Below are 20,473 nucleotides of genomic sequence, written 5' to 3' on the forward strand. Positions count from 1 at the left end.
AGCTTTAATTCTTAAAGCTTTTTTTTTCATTAAAAGAAAAATACAATTTTTTTTTACTGTTTTTTGCTTAGCTAGTTAAGTTCTACATTATTTGGTTTCAATAGTTGTTAGTGAGCATTGAAGTTCTGTCAGTTATGCTAGCATTGTGCTGAATAGGATGCCTGGAAAGAATATTGATACATGAATGACCCTTCCTTTGTAGAAGCAACTTATTCATCGAAAGTGAAAATTTACAAGAATTGTTTTTACATGATTTGAGTCAGAGTCCCATATAATTTCATACATCAACACCCCTACTGAAGACTCTAATGAAGTACATTTAAAATATACCTAATAAAATCAATCAAAAACTCTTTTTAGACTAAAAACACTTTAGTTTAGGCTAGGATCTTGGGATAGGCAGTGTGAGTTAACTGCCCATGATCATACACCGAAACTAGTGTCATTAAAAGAGAGAGGTCCTTCTACACTCATACTATCTGGGACCACTCCAATAAAAGCGGAGCTAAATACAAGACAACATCAGATTTTAAGTGAAGGTATCCCGCCTTTGCTTATATCTCCTTTAGGTATTTTGTGTATCGAGGATCCCTTCGGGGATATCGAAGCTGAGTCGAGGACTCAGGTATCCTGCCCACACAGCATACTGTCTGCAACTATGTCCCCCCCGGTAGTGTCTATGATCTAAGGTATCCTTAGTGGCCATACTTTTAGGGACTAACACAAGGTGACTGGGGCAGGCCGCCCTCGTATCTAACACAGACAAACCTACTTTGTCTTTAGTTTTTGGGAGGGTGTTTGTCTTCATGAGAGTACTTGGCCCCTCAATCTATGTTTTGGGAAAAGCTCTAGAGTAACTGTAACTGTACATTTGGCTAACTCTCTCTGTTATTCATTGTGATACTAGGTTTCATCTCCAGTGATCGGTGCTTATCAAACAAGGTCATTTCCCTCTGCTTGGTGATTAATTTACTTAGTGTATTTTTTATTTTTTAGGTGTCAGAGTGTTATCATTGAGACTTTAATAAACATCACTGTAAAATTTACTCATAAAATTTATCAGCCACTGTGGCCACATCCGGCCCTTATCGTCAATATAAACGGTTGTTAGGTCTTCCCCCACTCAATGTGGAGGATCCACCGAGCTCCAGTGAACCAGATTCCCCATCTTTAGGAAATCAGTCTCTGAGATCTCATACAGAATCAGTTTGGACATCCAGCGATTCAAGCTTACCGGAGGATCTCTTTACTGAAGGATTTCTTCCTCCATACAATCCCCCGATCACGAATTCGTTGGGCCCACTCTTGGTTCCCATTGCATCTGTACCTCCTTTATCTTCAGTTGGAACACTTCCACCCATCCCGTCAATGAATAACTAGTCGTAGGACTTTTTGGACACTTTTGGTCCCCCACTTCCCTAGTGACAGTCAATACCACACCTTTGATGGTGAACCCTTCTATCACATTTGTCCCAGGTTCAAACCGTATGGTGACACCCTCCCCGAGTGGAACCCAGTCTATTTCGGGTTCTGCCCCTTTTGTGTCAAACCATGTACCTTCGACAAGTGCTATATATAGCACTCCTTATAATGCTCAATATAGCACAGTTAGCGTGGGTCCCTTCAACCTACAATACAGTTGACATTGATTGTAGAGTTCTAACACCCAGATTTAGGTATCTAGGGGCACTCCCAATATGCATATACCAGCCAGGAGCGTAATAGTTCCCCCCCCATTTTTAGGCATGCATGGTTAGTCACTAATTGACATGAACCCTCCTTATGTTAGTCAAGGACTTATGGTTAGTTCTGTGGTGAGCAGGAACCCTCAAGGAGGTCCCAATCAATCCATGGGGGCACCCTACTCACAACCTAAAATGATTCAAGGGGGAACTGCTTATCCTGGGGGCACTTTTATCCCTTAGCCTAACAATCCCTATGGAAATCCACAATAGAATACCATACCCCAAGGCACCTACTATACCACACAACCTGTGTATAATATTGGTAATAACATGATGGGAGGACAACAATGATCCTCAAGTCATATGTTATCGCCTTGGTCTGATTTGGGGGCATCAAACACTTTGCCTTTCTTGGCAATGCTTGATATCCCCAACTTGTACAAACTTACAAATGAACCCATCTATCATAACTTACTTTGGCTGCCAATCCCACATAAAATATCGACAGACATCCCTAAGTTCGAAGGGAAACAAGGGGAGGATTCGGGTACACACATCACCACCTATCATCTATAGTGTGTTTCTAACTCCATGGTGGATGATAGTATCTGGTTACATCTTTTTCCACACACCCTTACTGGAAACATAGCCAAGTGGTACATAGAGTTACCACACACGTCAGTCAATACCTTTGGCACTCTAGTGACGAAATTCTTAAAGCACTTCCAGCTACCCATCCGCTATGAAACTGGGACGAAACCCCTCACTTCATTATGTTAAGATACCGTCACCCACATCTCTCATCATATACATGAATGGAGACATAGGTGAAGGTTAGTCAAAGCTCCCCTCCCAGACTATCTCTTAGGAGATTGGTTCTACAAGTCTCTACTTCCCTAGATCGCTAAGGATGTCGCCTTAGGTGGTGCAGTCACAGAAGACCAATCCATTCATCATGCCCAGCACTTGGATTTGATATATTCACAGTATAGCACTCTATATGACATAATTCGCAATTCCCCTCGCAACTCCAATGCTCTCGCTACTTAGCAACCCGTAGTGCATGCCGATGAAATTATCGGTGCAACCTTCGGGGCTGTTGTAAAACAACTCAGTGGTCACATTGCCCAGATGTCAGTGGACCCCTCTACCAAATCGACTACTCTTCTTACCACCACGATCAACTCTGTGCAGTCTACACAAAAACCTGGTGGTAAGAACAAGAAGAATAAGAAAAAGACCTCTCCTTCTGAAGAGCAGTCAACAAAGTAGCAAAACCCAAAGCAGAAGGTTTTTGTGCCCGCTAATGATGGAAATGATAAACCCACCAAGTTCCCTTGCAAGATTTGTGTTGAAGACCATTTGACCTATTGTTTATCGCGTCTTCAGGAATGCTCAGATTTCATTGCTAAAAAGGACATTGGCAGAACCCCTGCTATCCTGAATAATCCTTTCCCTACTCAGTAGTAGAAACACCTTATTGCAAACCAACCACAACCCCTACAAGGGGGCAATGGCGTTTCGCAACATCCTTCAGCTGGTGAAGGACCCTCTACCATTTACATCTTTGAAATGGTAGACCTACAAACCAGAGCCAAATCTTATGGAGCTCCTGTCGCTCATGTAGAGGAACCCTCCTCAAGTCAAAACCCACCGCCGCCTAATGATCTTCATATCAAAAGACCAGTTGTTGACCTTGTGATTCACCCCCCTAAAGGGGCAATTCGATGCACAATGTACAATACATCTGCATGAGCTGCCCAAAACTACAGCATTGTAGAAGACTTGGTGCAAGCATCATCAACTATGTCAGTGCTCGAAGTACTACAAACATGTCTAGCACAAAGGAAAGCTCTGCTTTCGGCCATTGGTGGTATCGACCCTTAGGATTCCATGCTTGCAATTTTCAACATGGAAAAATGTAAACCTTCCCTTTCTCACCACCTTGCATTTCAGGTGCAAATATTTTCGAAACACAAATGTATACATAGAACTGTCATTGACGAAGGTGCTTACACCTACATAATGTTAGCTTCCTATTGGCTACCTTTGGGTTCTCCAACCCTATCGTTGTCGTCGAATTCCCTTAAAGCCTTCGATGGATGGTGGACATTGAAGTCATAGATAGAAAGATAAACTATAATCTCTTGTTGGGTCGCAGTTGGACTTACACCATGACTTCCATTGTGTCTACTGTCTTTCACATCATCCTATTTCCATTACATGGAAAGGTAGTCATAGTGGACTAGCTATCCTTTTGTACCCCTAATTATTCCCCATTACTAAGCGGCTCCGTACCCTTAGTGGGTGGTGTACCTAACTCTTACGTCAGTATCGATACCGGTCTACTGAAGGGATCTTCCCTGATGGTTTGTTTCCCTCTTCTGCCCCCATCAGTTCCATAGACAATCAATATGGTTTCATCCATTCCTCACGAACCGACCGATCCTTGGATCCTACCAGCCCCTTCAGACATTGACACTTACGGAGAAAAAATGTCGCTTTCACCAGCTAAATTGGCCTACTAGACCATTCAATCTGCATCCAAGTCTCCGGTCACTTTGGTCACGACCAACAGTACCACAGCCCCTCCCATAAATGCTCCTTCTTTCGATCCCCTCAATCAAGTCCTACCTACAAATGAAGATATTAGAGAGATCATGAGTTTAGAAGAGCGACCTTGGGAGGACTCACACCATCATGTTTTGATATCTAATTTGAACATGATGCCTCTTCAAATCCTATCACCTGACGCACCTGAAATCGTTTCTTCACCACATACGACTATCCAAACTTTGGACTCGGAAGGAAACATGGGAAATATTTCAAATACATTGCTCATCAATATTTTTGTCATGACAAGAATTGTGGAAAACATCCAGGTTGAAGCAGATTGCAATCTTGAGGAAATTACAAGCTTCACCTACCTTTTTAAGGAATTCCACGATGTATTTGCTTGGTCTTACAAGGAAATGACTGGCATACATCCTTTTATTGTCAAGCATGAGATAAAGATATACAACAATGCTAAACCTATCCACCAAAGGCTTCAACCAGTCCACCCTTGCAAAATGGCAGCCATCAAGACTGAGGTTGAAAAGTTGTTCCGTGTTGGTTTCGTCTATCTCATTCCCTTAACAGAATGGGTTTCCAATCTGGTTCCTATCGATAAGAAAGAAGGAAGCATCCCTGTGTCCCAATGATAATTATCTGACACCATTCATCGACCAAATCGTCAACTATTGCGCCAGTTGTGAATCATTTTCATTCATGGATGGATTCTCAGGTTACAACCAGATTGCTATAAAACCCAAAGACTAGCAAAAAGCCACCTTCGTTTGCCCATGGGGAATATTTTCCTATCAAAAACTCCCATTCAGTTTAAAGAATGCCAAAGCAAAATTTAAAAGGGCCATGGACTATGCATTTCACGATATCAAGCATATCATTCAAGCTTACTTGGATGACCTTCCAACCCATTGCAAGCAGCGAGCGCAACACCTAGATCATTTAAGAGCTATCTTTCTTAGGTGCCAGTTTTATAACATACATCTGAATCCACATAAATGCATTTTCTTTGTCGAGTCTAGATGCTTACTTGGATTCATTGTCTCCAAGTACGGGATTAGGGTTGATCTCGATAAGGTAAAGGCAATTACTCAATTGCCTGAACCACAATCCATTCTACATCTCCACCATTTGCAAAGGAAAGAAAACTTTTTACGATAGTTCATCATAAACAATGTTGATTTGATGAAAGGCTTTATGCACCTACTTAATAAGGGAGTTCCATATCTATGGGATGATCAAGATCAACGATCATTTTATTCCTTGAAAAAGGCGCTTATATCACCACCACTCCTTACCGCTCCCAATTATGGGCGGGACTTTCTTCTATACCTGGCAGCCTCGCCATCCTCGCTAGGAATGGTCTTGGTTCAAACTCATGATGACTAGAGTGAACATGTGATATATTATTTGTTGAAAGGCCTGGCTGGGCTCGAACTTAGATATTCACGTGTGGAAAAGTTGTCTTTGGTAGTTTTCTTTTCTGTCAGCTACTTCCGACATTACATATTGCTGCAACAGACGACTGTCATCGCCTTGGAGAATCCCATGAGACAAATTTTGTCTCGTCAAGTAATTGGAGGTAAATATTCAAAATGGATCATGATCCTCCAATAATTTGATTTGGTTTTCACTGCTGCCAAGGTGAAAATTTCCTTAGTCTTTGCCATACTTTTGTCGTATCTTCCCATTATCGATCCTAACGAGATAGCCCATGATCCTCTTCCAGATGAAGCTATCTCTCTTATCGACACTACTGATGCTTTGTATGGTGACATTCTTGTCTACCTCGAAGAATAATGGTTCCACCCCAAGCTATCGTCAGGTGACCATTGTCACATCTGCCACCAATCACGACATTATTTAGTGCTTAACGATACGTTATATCACCGTGGTGCGGATACAGTTCTTTGACATTGCCTCACTCATGAAGACGCGGAACACATTTTAAATGACTGCCATGCTGGGGCATGTGGCGGTCATGTTTCTGCATATCTACTAGACATAAAATTTTGCACGCAGGCTACTACTGGCTGACCTTGTTCAAAGATTGTATCAAGGCTATCCGGTAGTGCCATCCTTGTCAAGTGTTTACAAAGAAAATGTGTGCTCCTCTAGCCCTACTACACTTGGTTATATCCGTATGCCCCTTTTCCAAATGGGGGTTAGACTTTGTAACTTGCAACCCCATTTCCTCTGCTGGAGACAACTATATTATTGTAGCTATGGACTATGTCACGAAATGGGCTGAAGCCCTTCGCACCTTCCAGGCCAATGGAGAAACTACAGCGCTATTCCTGTTTAATCAGGTCATTTGTCACTTCGGTGTGCCCCGCATGATCGTTACAGACCATGGGTCTCATTTTTAGAATCACATGATGTCTGACTTAACATCGCTGCTAGGTTTTCGCTAGGATCAATCATCCTCTTACTACCCCCAAGCTAATGGTCAGGTAGAGGCTGTTTAGTCAATTTAGTGTTCCTAAATTGATGTCATTAATTGTCAACCCGGGGCTCGTAAGCTGATGAAGTGAAGGTGTACTATATGTACTTAAGCAACCTCTTAGAGTCTTTTTGTCGTTTGGGGGCGTTGTTTGTGGTCAATTTATCTTCCTAAGATGGAATGGAGTTTTTATAAACAGATGAGTGAGTGTGTGTTGTTGGTGGTTTCTAACTACCTGCTGAATTTGCAAAGGAGAAACTTTAAAGGAAATAAATAACTTGAAATGAACTGAAAGCAAAGAACCACTTTCTAATGGCACTAGACACCATTCATGCTACTACAAATAAAAGGTAAGAAAATCACTTTAAAAACCAATGATAATGTTTATCTCTTCCTAACTCTCTGCTTCTAACATATGGTACTATGTAAAACACGATTAGGAAGTAGCTAGAGATGAGTTTAAAAAGTGATCAAAAATGAGAAAAATCTACTTTAAAGACTAGTTATAATGTTCAGCTCTTCCTAACTCTCTGCTTCCAACATATGGTACTATGTAAAGCACGATTAGAAAGTAGTTAAAGATTAGTCTAAAAAGTACTCAAAGCCAACTGTAATTTATTAGTATTCTGATCTCTAAAAGATGAACAATTTATGATAAAGAGACCATCAATATGTTAGCAGACAACTTTGAGAAACTAAACTAGAAATCAGCTATGAAAATAAGGTAAAGGCAGCAACTTTGAATCTGTCAACTGAAAATACCATCAGATATAAAGCAAATACACAAAGACAAAAACAATCCCGGGTTAAAAACCTGCAAAAGAACAATACTGATCAGTTTAAAATAAAGGCTGGAAATGAAATGTCATGAAATCAAATGGTATGCTATTATACATGATAAAAGAAATAAAGATTGCTGAAAGCATGAAAATGAAACCAAACACTATGTACACGGGCTATCATAGATGGGGGACCTCCATCCACACAGCCAACTTGAAAGATCAGCTACTAAAAGGTGAACAGAACAGTCTTCTTTTATAAAAACAGCATGTCAAAAATACAGTGAAAAGTGTTGTAGGAACAGCCTTCTTAAAACAGAGTTTTTATACAAAATCAGCGCAGCAATTACAATAATACAAAAGCTAATCTACAAGCATTGGCACACGCTTATTTATAAGCACAGAGGCAACTGCTCTCTGAGTGAACTAAGCAACTACAGCTTAACCTATTAACTACGCAGCAACACGCAGTCATAGCTAATTAACTTGTGCAGCAAACACGTAGGTAACCCCGTGCACTTTTGAGGGAAACGGTCATCATGGGAGACAAATCTATGCTTGGATCCTGTCTTTAGCTGTCCTCGTGGCATGGAAGAGGTGCCAGCTACAGTTCCGTGTCCCAACTGTTCACGGCTCTCATGCTACCGTTTAGAACTTAACCGTTTGACCGAGGGAGTACCTGCGTTGACCAAGGGCATACGTGACTGGTTTGGCTCAACCAATAGCATACGATCCATGTGTACATCCAACCCAACATGCCCATGTGGCTCGTTCCTTGAGAAGACACGTGGAGCATATCAAACAACAAAAAGGCTGCAGAATCACCAGATGGCTGCGGAATCGCTGAATGGCTGCGGAATTGCCAGACAGCTGCGGAATCTCTGTAAATATGTCAAAATCTAAACAAAACAGTCACACATTAGCAAATTTCACTTGATCATGCTTAAAGACATCTAATGTAATGATCTGGGTAGGTTTACAATGAAAATGAGGCAAAAGAGAGAGATAAGTGAGGAAAAACTGTAGGTAATAATGGATGATGAGGTGCAAGTTAGAGGCTCTACATACCCCCACTACGAGGGTATTGCATGTCCTCATGCAATCAAAAACACTGTTTAATCAACCTGCTGAGATGCCTCTGCTAAGACATCTAGTCTTCTCTTCTTCTTCTGTGTGGCCACATTGACTCTTGGTTTCCTCAACAAGCATCTGAACTTTAGATTGACCAAGGCTCTATTTAGCTTTCTGCATTTCTTCTTTAGCTTTTTGTTTTTCCTTTGTCACAGGCCCAGATGTAACATGGTATTATCATGAACCATCTTATCCACTTTAGCTTGCTCCTTCAATTTTTCATTTTCTTGTATGATATGGTGATTTAGAACTTCAATCTCAAAAATTTCCTGTTTGAGTGAGTGGACTTGCTGCTCCAAAGGTTGAACAGTGCTTGGACCAGCAGCTGCTTGTTCTAACGTCTCCAGGTAATTATAAACTTTCTGCTGATCTGGGTCAACCTCTGGTGACTTCTTTGGACTAGGCTCATACTCAAATTCGGATCCATGTTCATATTCAGGTTCATGCTCAAAAGGACTTTCCTCACGTGGAGGACTAGTCTCAACATACTCAGCGTGTAGAGGGCTTTTCTCAAAGTCAAGTCTTGTAGCAACCTTTTCAGGTGTGCTCAAGTCAATGATGAGTGACTTTTTACCCTTTGTGGCCCCCACTTTATCTTGTATCCTTCTGCTCCTTCTCACGGTGGTGATGCTCTGTTTTTCTTTTTGTGCCTTTTGCTTTTGTTTTTCCACCTTCTTGGAAAGGGCAGTCTCATGGAGTTTGGCCATTCTTTGTGCTAAGGGCTGAGTGTCTTCTTCGCTGGAATTTTCAGGAGTAAGGTAAGTTTCTTGGACTACAACTTTGCCTTTATCTTTCTTTTGTCTCTTCCTACTCTCCTTTTTCTTTTGAGCAGCTTCTTGTACAATTTCTTGCAGGGTTTCTGTAATGATTCCTTGGGCTGTTTGGTCAATGTCTACAGCAGGTTCAGGGTCAATTTCATGTTCAGAATGATAGACAACATTTTCTTCCTCAACAAGGTCCTGGACAATTTCTTCTTGGACAGCAGTTTCAGGGGTAACCTCTTCTCTTTTCCTTCTACTCTTCCTAGGCACAGAGGTTTCTCCTGCCTCTTCGAAGTGGTTTCTCACAAGAAATCTTTCCCAGGTGTCTCTTTTTGATTTCAACTGTTCTTCAACTAGCATCTTAACAAGACCATGATGATACAGATGTGGCTCAATGTTTCTTGGGTTCCTTTGGACAATTGAACACATTTTTCTAAGACTTAAGAGTAGAAAATATGGAAGGTTAATATCATCTCCTAAGAAATGCGTCATGACTTTGGCATGGTAAACATATAAAACTCCAAACCTTCCCTCACAAGTAAAGAATTTTTGCACTAATAAAAGTAAAGTTGTCCATTCTTCCTTGACATAAGTAACAGGAATCCCTTTTGTAAAAATGCTGGTATCCATACCTAGATTCTTTAAAATTTGCTTCCACTGTTGATCTTATACTGACCGGTTTTTAAACCATCTTTCTCCAGTTTGTGGGAGTGAAGTGGCTTGTGCTATGCTGCTCTCAGTGACTGTAAACTTTAGATCCCCTACCTCCACTTGATTGTCTTTGTCTCTAAAAGACCGTGCAAAGGCCTTCGTAACCTCTTTGTGGTAACCTCTGAATTTCTGGATGCATTGGAGCCAGTTTGCTTTCTGTAATGCTTCTTTAACTTGAGGATATCCCTCCAGAAATTTTGAACCCTCTGGTTCTGCCCTTAAGAGTTTACCCATTGACTCTACGGCTCTGTTCTAGAAATTTTTGGAAAAGAAGGTTACATAGCTTCAACAGTGGCCTTAACACGATAGATTTACGGCTCTAATGTAACAGCCGTAACATACTTTTACTGGTAATCAAAATTAGCAGAGAGGAAGGAGTAAAACAGAGTATGACTAAGGTAGCAGTGTAGTGAGCACAGCGGAATAAGGGAACTGTGGAAATGAAACAGCGTGAATGGAATAATACGAGCGTAGGAGGGTTATGAAATGATGGGTAGAAACGGTTAGGTCCTTAGGTATCGGTCATGAATTTACACTTGGCTGCGGGATTATGATGTAGAGAGACGTAGTACAGTAGTCTACGTCACTTAGGTACAAAAACCTTAATGGAGGAGCAACCGCAATGGAGTTTCAAAATCGTGATGAACAGGACCGATAAGTTTGGGGAATACGTGGATTTTTGGTCGCATGATGGGAAAGACTGGTAATCATTACATTAAATGGCAAAAAAACATATCCCGGAAACTTTGCAAAATGAGATAACCGTAGGTTTAAGATTTAGATCATACCTCATATCCGCGCTTGGATTGCTTTTGATCATTTTCCACTAACCCTTCATTGGTTTATTGCTGTTGCATGACTCTTTTCCACTTATTGTTGATGACTTCTGAACTGTAAATTTCTTTTTAAACAGACTGTGTTTCTTTTGTGCAGGTGCAGAGAGCTGCGGAATTGCTAAATGGCTGCGGAATTGCTCCTCAGCTGCAGAAACTGCAGTGATACCCTTCTGACTGCACAAAACAACTTTAGCTGTGTAAAAATAAATCTGACAATGACTTTATTGATGGAATGGAATGTAATGGATGGATGAATGAAAAGAAATGAGGTGGAGTGAGAGTGGTTGAATGAATAAGATGGTGAATGAAGTGAATGAAATGGCGAAATGAGATGGAAGAAAGAGAGAGATTTTTTTTTTTTGGAAAACATGAGGTGTCAGGTGGCCCTGATTTTCACCTCAGGTTTTCTGCATAAGACTGCCAATCAGAGATTGGTTTTCAGGCTTATACACTTATTCTTTTTTTTTTCTTCTTTTTTTTTTTTTTTTTTTTTTTTTTTTTTTTTATAAAAAAAACAAAGATTAGGCTGATGGAGGAGAAGAATCCTTCTCCACCAACCTGATTGCAGAATCTTCTTTAAACAACTTGACAAACTCTTCTTTTGAGAATGGCTTTTGGTAGATCTTCAAGCGATGGCCATTCACAATAAGAGGAGTATGAAATTCATCAATAGTTTTCACTCGAACTGCTCCATTGCTAAAGACTTCATCAATCTCATATGGCCCAAGCCAATGAATTTGAAATTTTCCTTTGAAGTCCTTAAACTTTGAATCAAACAATAGTGCCCAATCTCCTTTCTGAAACTTTCTTTCTTTGATATGACGATCATGCCATTTAGATCTTTGGTGCTGAACTAGATCGGTCCTTAGAATTGCATCTTGTCTTATTTCATCTAGCTCATTTAGTTGGTCCATTCTGTGTTTTTGGGCTTCTGAGAGGCTCATTCCCAATTGGACTGCCATCTTGAAGGTCTTGATTTGGAACTCAATGGGGAGCAGGACTTCCTTCCCATAAACAAGTTCATAGGGGGAATGTCCTGTTGTGTTCTTCCATGTAGTTCTATAGGCCCATAAGGCTTCAGGAAGCCTTTCCGCCCAATCTCTTCTATGAAGATGAACAGTCTTGGTGATAATGCCTTCAAGAACTTTATTGGTAGATTCCACTTGGCCATTTGATTGTGGATGGTATGGAGTAGATGTTCTGTGCTTGATCTTATATTCCTCCATCAGGCTCTCCATCAATTTAGATGTAAATTGGCTGCCCTGATCTGTCACAATTTCCCTTGGGACACCAAAACGAGTGAAAATATCCTTGAAAAGAAATTGAACAACTGAATTTTCAGTGGCAGAAGGCAATGCTTTCGCTTCTACCCACTTAGTAACATAATCAGTACAAACCAGTATATACTTCTTTTGCTTTGATGGAGGATTAATTGGTCCAATGAAATCTAGAGCCCATTTCTCAAAGGGTTCGATGCATACCTGAGGCTGTAGTGGCATTTCATTTGAAGGAGTTGGTTTCCCAACTCTTTGGTAGCTGTCACACCTTCTAACATACTGCTTTGCATCTTTAAAGAGAGAAGGCCAATAATATCCTAGAGAAAGGATTTTATAAGCTGTCCTCTTGTCAGCAAAGTGCCCGCCGCATGGTTCATCATGACATGCCTTAAGGATGTCAGGCATTTCATCTTCCCGAACACACCTTCTGATTATACAATCTGGCCCTGTTTTGAACAATTCATTAGAAATCCAAGAAAAATGTGAACTCTCCTAAATGATTTTCCTCTTCTCATTAGGAAATAAGTGTAGAGGAAGCTTCCCTGTAACTAGATAATTAGCCATATCTGCATACCAAGGAGTTTTGATAGTCACTGCAAACAAGTATTCATCTGGAAACTTATCTTCTACTGGAGAATCTTCATTAGTGTTTTGGATTCTAGACAAGAAATCAGCTACTGTGTTTTGCTTTCCAGGTCTATCTAACACAGTAATGTTGAATTCTTGTAAGAGTAAAAGCCATCTTGTAACTCTACCATTGGTAACAGGTTTGTTTATTAAATATCTTATGGCAGAGTGATCAGTATGGACAAAGGTTTCATAGCCGGTTATGTAGTGTCTAAAATTATTGATCGCATGTACCACAACTAAGAACTCTTTTTCTGTAACAGTATAATTTAACTCAGTGGGAGTCAAATTCTTACTTGTGTAATAAATGGCATAAGGGATCAAATCCTTTTGTCCCAAAACAGCTCCTAGAGCTGTATCTGAAGCATCAGTAGAAATGTGGAAAGGGAGTTTCCAATTTGGCCCCCTTAAGATGGGTGCTTCAGATATTCTAGTTTTTAAAGCTTCAAAAGCAGATTGACACTCAGGATCCCACTTGAACTCATAGTCTTTGGTAAGCAATTTGAAAAGAGGAGATGCTATCTTAGTGAAGTTTTCTATAAATCTTCTGTAATATCCAGTAAATCCAAGAAAACTTCTAACATCTTTCTGGCAATTTGGAACAGGTAACTTAGAGATGACTTCAACTTTAGATCTATCAACCTTAATCCCATCTCCTAAAATATGATGTCCTAAAACAATCCCTTCAGTAAACATCATAAAACACTTTTCATGACTTAAAGAAAGATTTGTTTCCTTACATCTTACCAGTACTTTTTCCAAATTTTCCAAAGCTTCTTCAAATGTATTACCATAAACTGTGAAATCGTCCATGTATACCTCTACACAATCATGAATCAGATCTGAAAAGATTCCTAGTACAGCCCTTTGAAATGTAGCGGGTGCATTGCACAATCCAAAAGGGAGTACTCGGTAGGCAAAAGTTCCCCAAGGACAAGTAAATGTGGTTTTGTCTTGATCTTCAGGTGCTACCTGAATTTGATTATACCCACTAAAACCATCCAAGAATGAGAAATACTTTTTACCTGCTAAAGTGTCTAGTACCTGATCAATAAAAGGTAGAGGGAAATGATCCTTTAAGGTTGCCTTGTTCAATTCTCGATAATCAATGCAAACTCTCCATTTACCATTCTTTTTGGTCACTATCTGAAATGGGGTAAATGAAGTTTACCTTGAGCAATTTCTGGAGTTCTTCTTTCACGATTTCCCTAAGGTTTGGATTCATCCTTCTTTGTGGTTGCCTAATAGGTCTGTTGTTTTCTTCAATATAGATGTGATGAATACAAGTCTTAGGATCGATTCCTTTCATGTCAGTGTATTCCCATGCAAAGGCAGTGGAATGTTTTTGCAAAAGTTTGGTTAATTCTTCTTGTTGTGATCTTTCCAAGTTTCTGTTAATGTTCAATGTTTTTCCTGGAAGGATTTCAACTGTAGAACTACCAAACTCTTCCATTGAGAAGAGAGACATCTGTCTAGAGGAGAGATATTCAATGTCTGCTTCTAACTGAAACTGTATAGAGTCATATTCTAAAGGTATTTCAAAATTTTCTAATGTATTTAGAATTTGACTGTCTTCACTAATCTCAGAGATGGTTAGAACAGGTTGAATAGTATCCTCATCATCGACCCACTCATCTTCTGCTATTTCTGTTATTGCCTTTGCTGGAGGATACAAGTTGAATTTCTTGGTAGAATTACCATCTGATATATACATGTCCCCAGACCTACAACTAATGAAGGCATCAGCTGTTGCTAGCCAAGGTCTTCCTAAGATAAGAGGATGTCCTCCTAGATTGTTCTTGGGTGTTAAAATCATAAAATCAACTGGATATTCCCAAGAATCTAGAGAGACTGAAATGTCTTCCAATACACCATCAGGTTTAATGATTGATCAATCTGCAAGTTGCAGTAAAGTAGGTGTAAAGAGAAGGTTAGGAAGCTTTAACTGATCCATGGTCTGTCTACTCATGATGTTGATAGCGGCTCCTAAGTCAATCAAAGTATTTGGGATTTCAACCCCATTAATATGAGTTTTGACAATAGGGCTACCGGGATCCACATACTTTTGCATGGTAATCTTACCCATCATAATGTCTGCAATTTTTCCAACTAGATGTATCCTTTTGGTATCTCTGGTTCTTTTTACTGTTTTCTTCAAACTCAACTCCTTTATTGTCTTCGCTAGAATGGGAATTTCCTTAATGGCTTGTAACAAGGGGATCTTGATACAGACATTCTTCAATTCATCTAGAAAACTATAGTCAGGCACCCAAATTTGCTTTTCCACTCCTTTGTCAATTTGTAATCTTTCAGGAAAAGGAGGTGTAGCTAAAGATGTAGGTTGCTCAACTATGGGAGTTGTAGAGGTTGATTCTTTTTCTTTTTCTTTTTGGATATTTTGGTCTTGAAGTGACACTTCAGAACCCTTATTGACTTTGAGAGATTCTTCCTCAGAAATGCTTGGTTGTTGAACACTTGTAGAAGGTTGATCTAGGATTCTACCTGATCTGAGTTGTACTTCATTGAGAGGAACAACCATATAGGTAGGGAATGGTTGACCTTCCATCATGTAAGCATTTTGAGGGTTCCTATTATTTGGATTTGGTAATGGCTGAGAGGGAAGTTGATTTGACTTCTGCTGGGATTGAGGCGAGAGTTGAGAATTTTGATTTTGTGGAGGAGGTTGTTGTTGTTGAGGGTATGGCAATGATAGTTGTTGACCTTAATTTGGAAGTTGTGGAGCTTGCTGATTCTGAAATGATGGAGGATATTGATAGAATTGAGCAAATCTCCCATAAGGATTTTGCATGCTTTGCATCCATGCTTGAAAAGCATTTTGAGGTTGAGGCCAAGGTTGTTGCCAAGGATTTCAATTTGGTTGGGATTGAGAATTCATAGAGTTGTTAAACCCTTGATTCTGTTGTCCTTGCCAAGGTCTCCTTGCAATAAAACAGAGAGGTTCAAGTGTATCTGGATCCTCTTGAAAGACTGCTTTGAGGCCAGGTATTGAAGGACAATCCTTAGTCTCATGAGTTTCTGAGCAAATTACACATGTTTCTACAACGTGTGTGTCCAAGGGACATTCCCTTAAAGCATGTTTCTTTCTACATTTCGGGCAAAAAATGGCCAAAGCCTCAGCTTCTGCTTTTTGTTTATTGTGAATCTTAAGGGTATCTAGTTGTTCACTAAGACTTCCTAAGATGTCAGTTTTGAATTCATCAAGCATATTGCCGATTTCAGCCCTACTTACTGATCCTGTTGCAGATTTATTTGCTCTCAGGAGAGAAGGATCTCTAGGCCCTTTTTGAATTTTTGATTTGCCTCTTGAGAGATGGATACAAAGTTCTACTATATCATTGAGTGAAAGTTGAGAAATATCCCCTTTCCCCATCATGTTTAAGATATCTATCCATTCATCCCTAATGGCTTTTAATAAGAGGGCTTTTAAGGTCTCTTCATCCAAGCTACTCATTTTTGCTCTTTTCAAGTTATATTGAAATCTTTCAAGTAAATCTTCTAAGCTCTCATCTTCTCTTTGAATCATTTTAAATACCTCATCCTTGTGATTAGTAGGCATACAGTAGTCCAAATACCTATCCAAAAAGGTTTGTTTCATTTCATCCCAAGACCTAATGGATTGAGTGAGTAACCCCATGAACCATTTCAAAGCTTGATCTTTTAATGTTGAGGGGAACAATTTGAGTTTCTGAGTATCATCCAGATAGTCATATGTTCGACACACAACTTCAAATTCAAATAAAAATGTTTCAGGGTCCTCAGTCCTTAACCCATGGAAATTTGGGAGGACAGATGGTGATATGTTTTTCATAGTGGCTCGGGAATCCTCATTAACAATGGGAAACCCAAATGAATTATCCCCATCTCTATTTCCTCCTCCAAGGGGACCTCTACCTCCATTATTGTTGTTGTTGTTTCCTCCTCCTCCTCTACCTCTACCTCTACCTCTACCACCTCCTTCTTCCTCTGCCATGATGGCTCTCCTAGGGATTTCAAAATCTTCTGGTTCCTCTACAAAGGGTGAATGAGAAGAGATTTCTCCTTCTTCTTCAGGTGATTCTACTTCCTCAATTACAATTGGTCTTTCTGTAGGAGAAAGAGAAGAATCCCTTCCTAGTTCAAACTCAATAGAAGGTGTAGGAGAGTCAACTCTTGGCTCTTGAATTCCAGGAATTCTAGGACTAGGAGTGTCGGTTGGAGATAAGGGAGGTGTCTCTTGTCTATCCCTTGAAGCAGATGGACTTGTAAAAATTGAACTTCGAGCTCTAGCTAAAAACCTTCCCCTAGAATCTCTAGCTCTATGCATGTCATTTTTTATTATTTTCTTCAAGTCAAGTTAATAGTTCTTTTTCTGATCTTCCAGTTCACTCTAGGTGCAAGAAGAGAACATACTCAAGAAACTACCAAATCAATAACTTTCTCTTTTCTGATCCTCCAGATCACCTTGAAGTGCAAGAGGAGAGCATACTTTGATAGGTTATCGACTTCTTTCCTTGAAATTTTTATGTTTTTTTTTTTTTAAGAATATGGCTACTTAATTTCACTTCCCCGGCAACGGCGCCAAAATGTTTAGTCAATTTAGTGTTCCTAAATTGATGTCATTAATTGTCAACCCGGGGCTTGTAAGCTGATGAAGTGAAGGTGTACTATATGTACTTAAGCAACCTCTTAGAGTCTTTTTGTCGTTTGGGGGCGTTGTTGTGGTCAAGTTATCTTCCTAAGATGGAATGGAGTTTTTATAAACAGATGAGTGAGTGTGTGTTGTTGGTGGTTTCTAACTACCTGCTGAATTTGCAAAGGAGAAACTTTAAAGGAAATAAATAACTTGAAATGAACTGAAAGCAAAGAACCACTTTCTAATGGCACTAGACACCATTCATGCTGCTACAAATAAAAGGTAAGAAAATCACTTTAAAAACCAATGATAATGTTTATCTTCTAACATATGGTACTATGTAAAACACGATTAGGAAGTAGCTAGAGATGAGTTTAAAAAGTGATCAAAAATGAGAAAAATCTACTTTAAAGACTAGTTATAATGTTCAGCTCTTCCTAACTCTCTGCTTCCAACATATGGTACTATGTAAAGCACGATTAGAAAGTAGTTAAAGATTAGTCTAAAAAGTACTCAAAGCCTACTGTAATTTATTAGTATTCTAATCTCTAAAAGATGAACAATTTATGATAAAGAGACCATCAATATGTTAGCAGACAACTTTGAGAAACTAAACTAGAAATCAGCTATGAAAATAAGGTAAAGGCAGCAACTTTGAATCTGTAAACTGAAAATACCATCAGATATAAAGCAAATACACAAAGACAAAAACAATCCCGAGTTAAAAACCTGCAAAAGAACAATCCTAATCAGTTTAAAATAAAGGCTGGAAATGAAATGTCATGAAATCAAATGGTATGCTATTATACATGATAAAAGAAATAAAGATTGCTGAAAGCATGAAAATGAAACCAAACACTATGTACACGGGCTATCACAGATGGGGGCCCTCCATCCACGTAGCCAACTTGAAAGATAAGCTACTAAAAGGTGAACAGAACAGTCTTCTTTTATAAAAATAGCATGTCAAAAATACAGTGAAAAGTGTTGTAGGAACAGCCTTCTTAAAAAAGAGTTTTTATACAAAATCAGCGCAGCAATTACAAGAATCCAAAAGCTAATCTACAAGCATTGGCACACGCTTATTTATAAGCACAGAGGCAACTACTCTCTGCGTGAACTAAGCAACTACAGCTTAACCTATTAACTACGCAGCAACACGCAGTCATAGCTAATTAACTTGTGCAGCAAACACGTAGGTAACCCCGTGCACTTTTGAGGGAAACGGTCATCATGGGAGACAAATCTATGCTTGGATCCTGTCTTTAGTTGTCCTCGTGGCATGGAAGAGGTGCCAGCTACAGTTCCGTGTCCCAACTGTTCACGGCTCTCATGCCATCGTTTAGAACTTGACCGTTTGACCGAGGGAGTACCTACATTGACCAAGGGCATACGTGACTGGTTTGGCTCAACCAATAGCATACGATCCATGTGTACATCCAACCCAACATGCCCATGTGGCTCGTTCCTTGAGAAGACACGTGGAGCATATCAAACAACAAAAAGGCTGCGGAATCACCAGATGGCTGCGGAATCGCTGAATGGCTGCGGAATTGCCAGACAGCTGCGGAATCTCTGTAAATATGTCAAAATCTAAACAAAACAGTCACACATTAGCAAAGTTCACTTGATCATGCTTAAAGACATCTAATGTAATGATCTGGGTAGGTTTACAATGAAAATGAGGCAAAAGAGAGAGATAAGTGAGGAAAAACTATAGGTAATAATGGATGATGAGGTGCAAGTTAGAGGCTCTACAGAGGCCCTTAATGGCATCTTAAAAACCATGATCCATAGGTTAGTAGGGAATCATAAAACCCACTGGCATCGAATGTTATATCCTGTGCTATGGGCATACCAAACTTTAGTTAAAACTGCTACAAGCTTCACACCTTTTCAACTGGCTTATGGCCTAAAAGCAGTTTTACCAATCGAGTGTCAGATTCCTTCCTTACAAATTTCTGTTGAACTCTTGCCCAACATTACTACTGAAGAAGAGTGCCTACTATACCTAAATCAACTAGATGAAACTCGTCAAGATGTTGAATTAGCACTTGAGGCCCATAAGCGCTGGGTCAAAACCCAGTACGACAAAAAGGTCAAGCCTCATTCTTACCAAAAAGGAGATCTTGTTTTACTCTATGATAAAAAACATGACCTCTTGGGGGCAAGAATGCTTCAACCCTTATGGATCGGTCCATATGTCATAAAAAAATCCCTCTCAAAATGGGCATATGAACTTCAGGACTGGGAAGGAGTCCCGCTCGCTAAGCCCCAAAATGGGCTCTATTTGAAAAAGTATTATGCTTATTACTGCACTAGGCATGTGCTTTGTAATTTTATGTATTTATAAGTTTTGTTTCTTTTTCGATGTGATTGGATTTTTTGGTATTTATTGAAGTATTTTTCTCATACATCTTTCTCGTAATGCAGATGCCTTCATTACCCTTAGCATTGTCAGGCGGAAAGAGTCGATAGTGCGGACACAACCAACCTCCCTAGGAGTCTAAGACTCTCTAGTGACAAACAAGACAAACAAGAGCAATCCTTCTCTAAACATGCATTTACCATACAAGAAATCAAGTTTTTAGATCCTACCTGTAGTCCAACGTTGTTGTAGTAGTCCAGTCTCGCTGATCCGGATGAGCTCCTCCTTCACTTCGAAACCTGCATTCACTAACAATCAAACGATTAAATAGAACTTGATAATCTCATAAAATAAAACATATTTAACATATAGACCAAGGAGTACATGAAACAACTCATAAATAACAAGTTATTGAGAAGAATGGACTCATTTGCATTAATAGGAAACAAAAGGAACAATTACAACCTGAGCCTTGGTGTTGTGCAAGTCCCTCCCAGGGTCCATCAAGACTTCTCCTTTACTTTGACAAAGCTCACCCACTTCCAAATGGAAAAAGTAAGGATGGGAATCTCTCCTCACAAGCTTCTAAATGGGAGTCCTAATTCCAGCAGCATCTACCCATAGAAATGTTTAGCTTTCAACCTCTCCCTCCTT

This window comes from Pinus tabuliformis, chromosome 7 (genome assembly GCF_031772625.1).
Source record: "Pinus tabuliformis cultivar Carrire ecotype Pingquan chromosome 7, CPIR1, whole genome shotgun sequence".
In the NCBI taxonomy this organism is placed as follows: Eukaryota; Viridiplantae; Streptophyta; class Pinopsida; order Pinales; family Pinaceae; genus Pinus; species Pinus tabuliformis.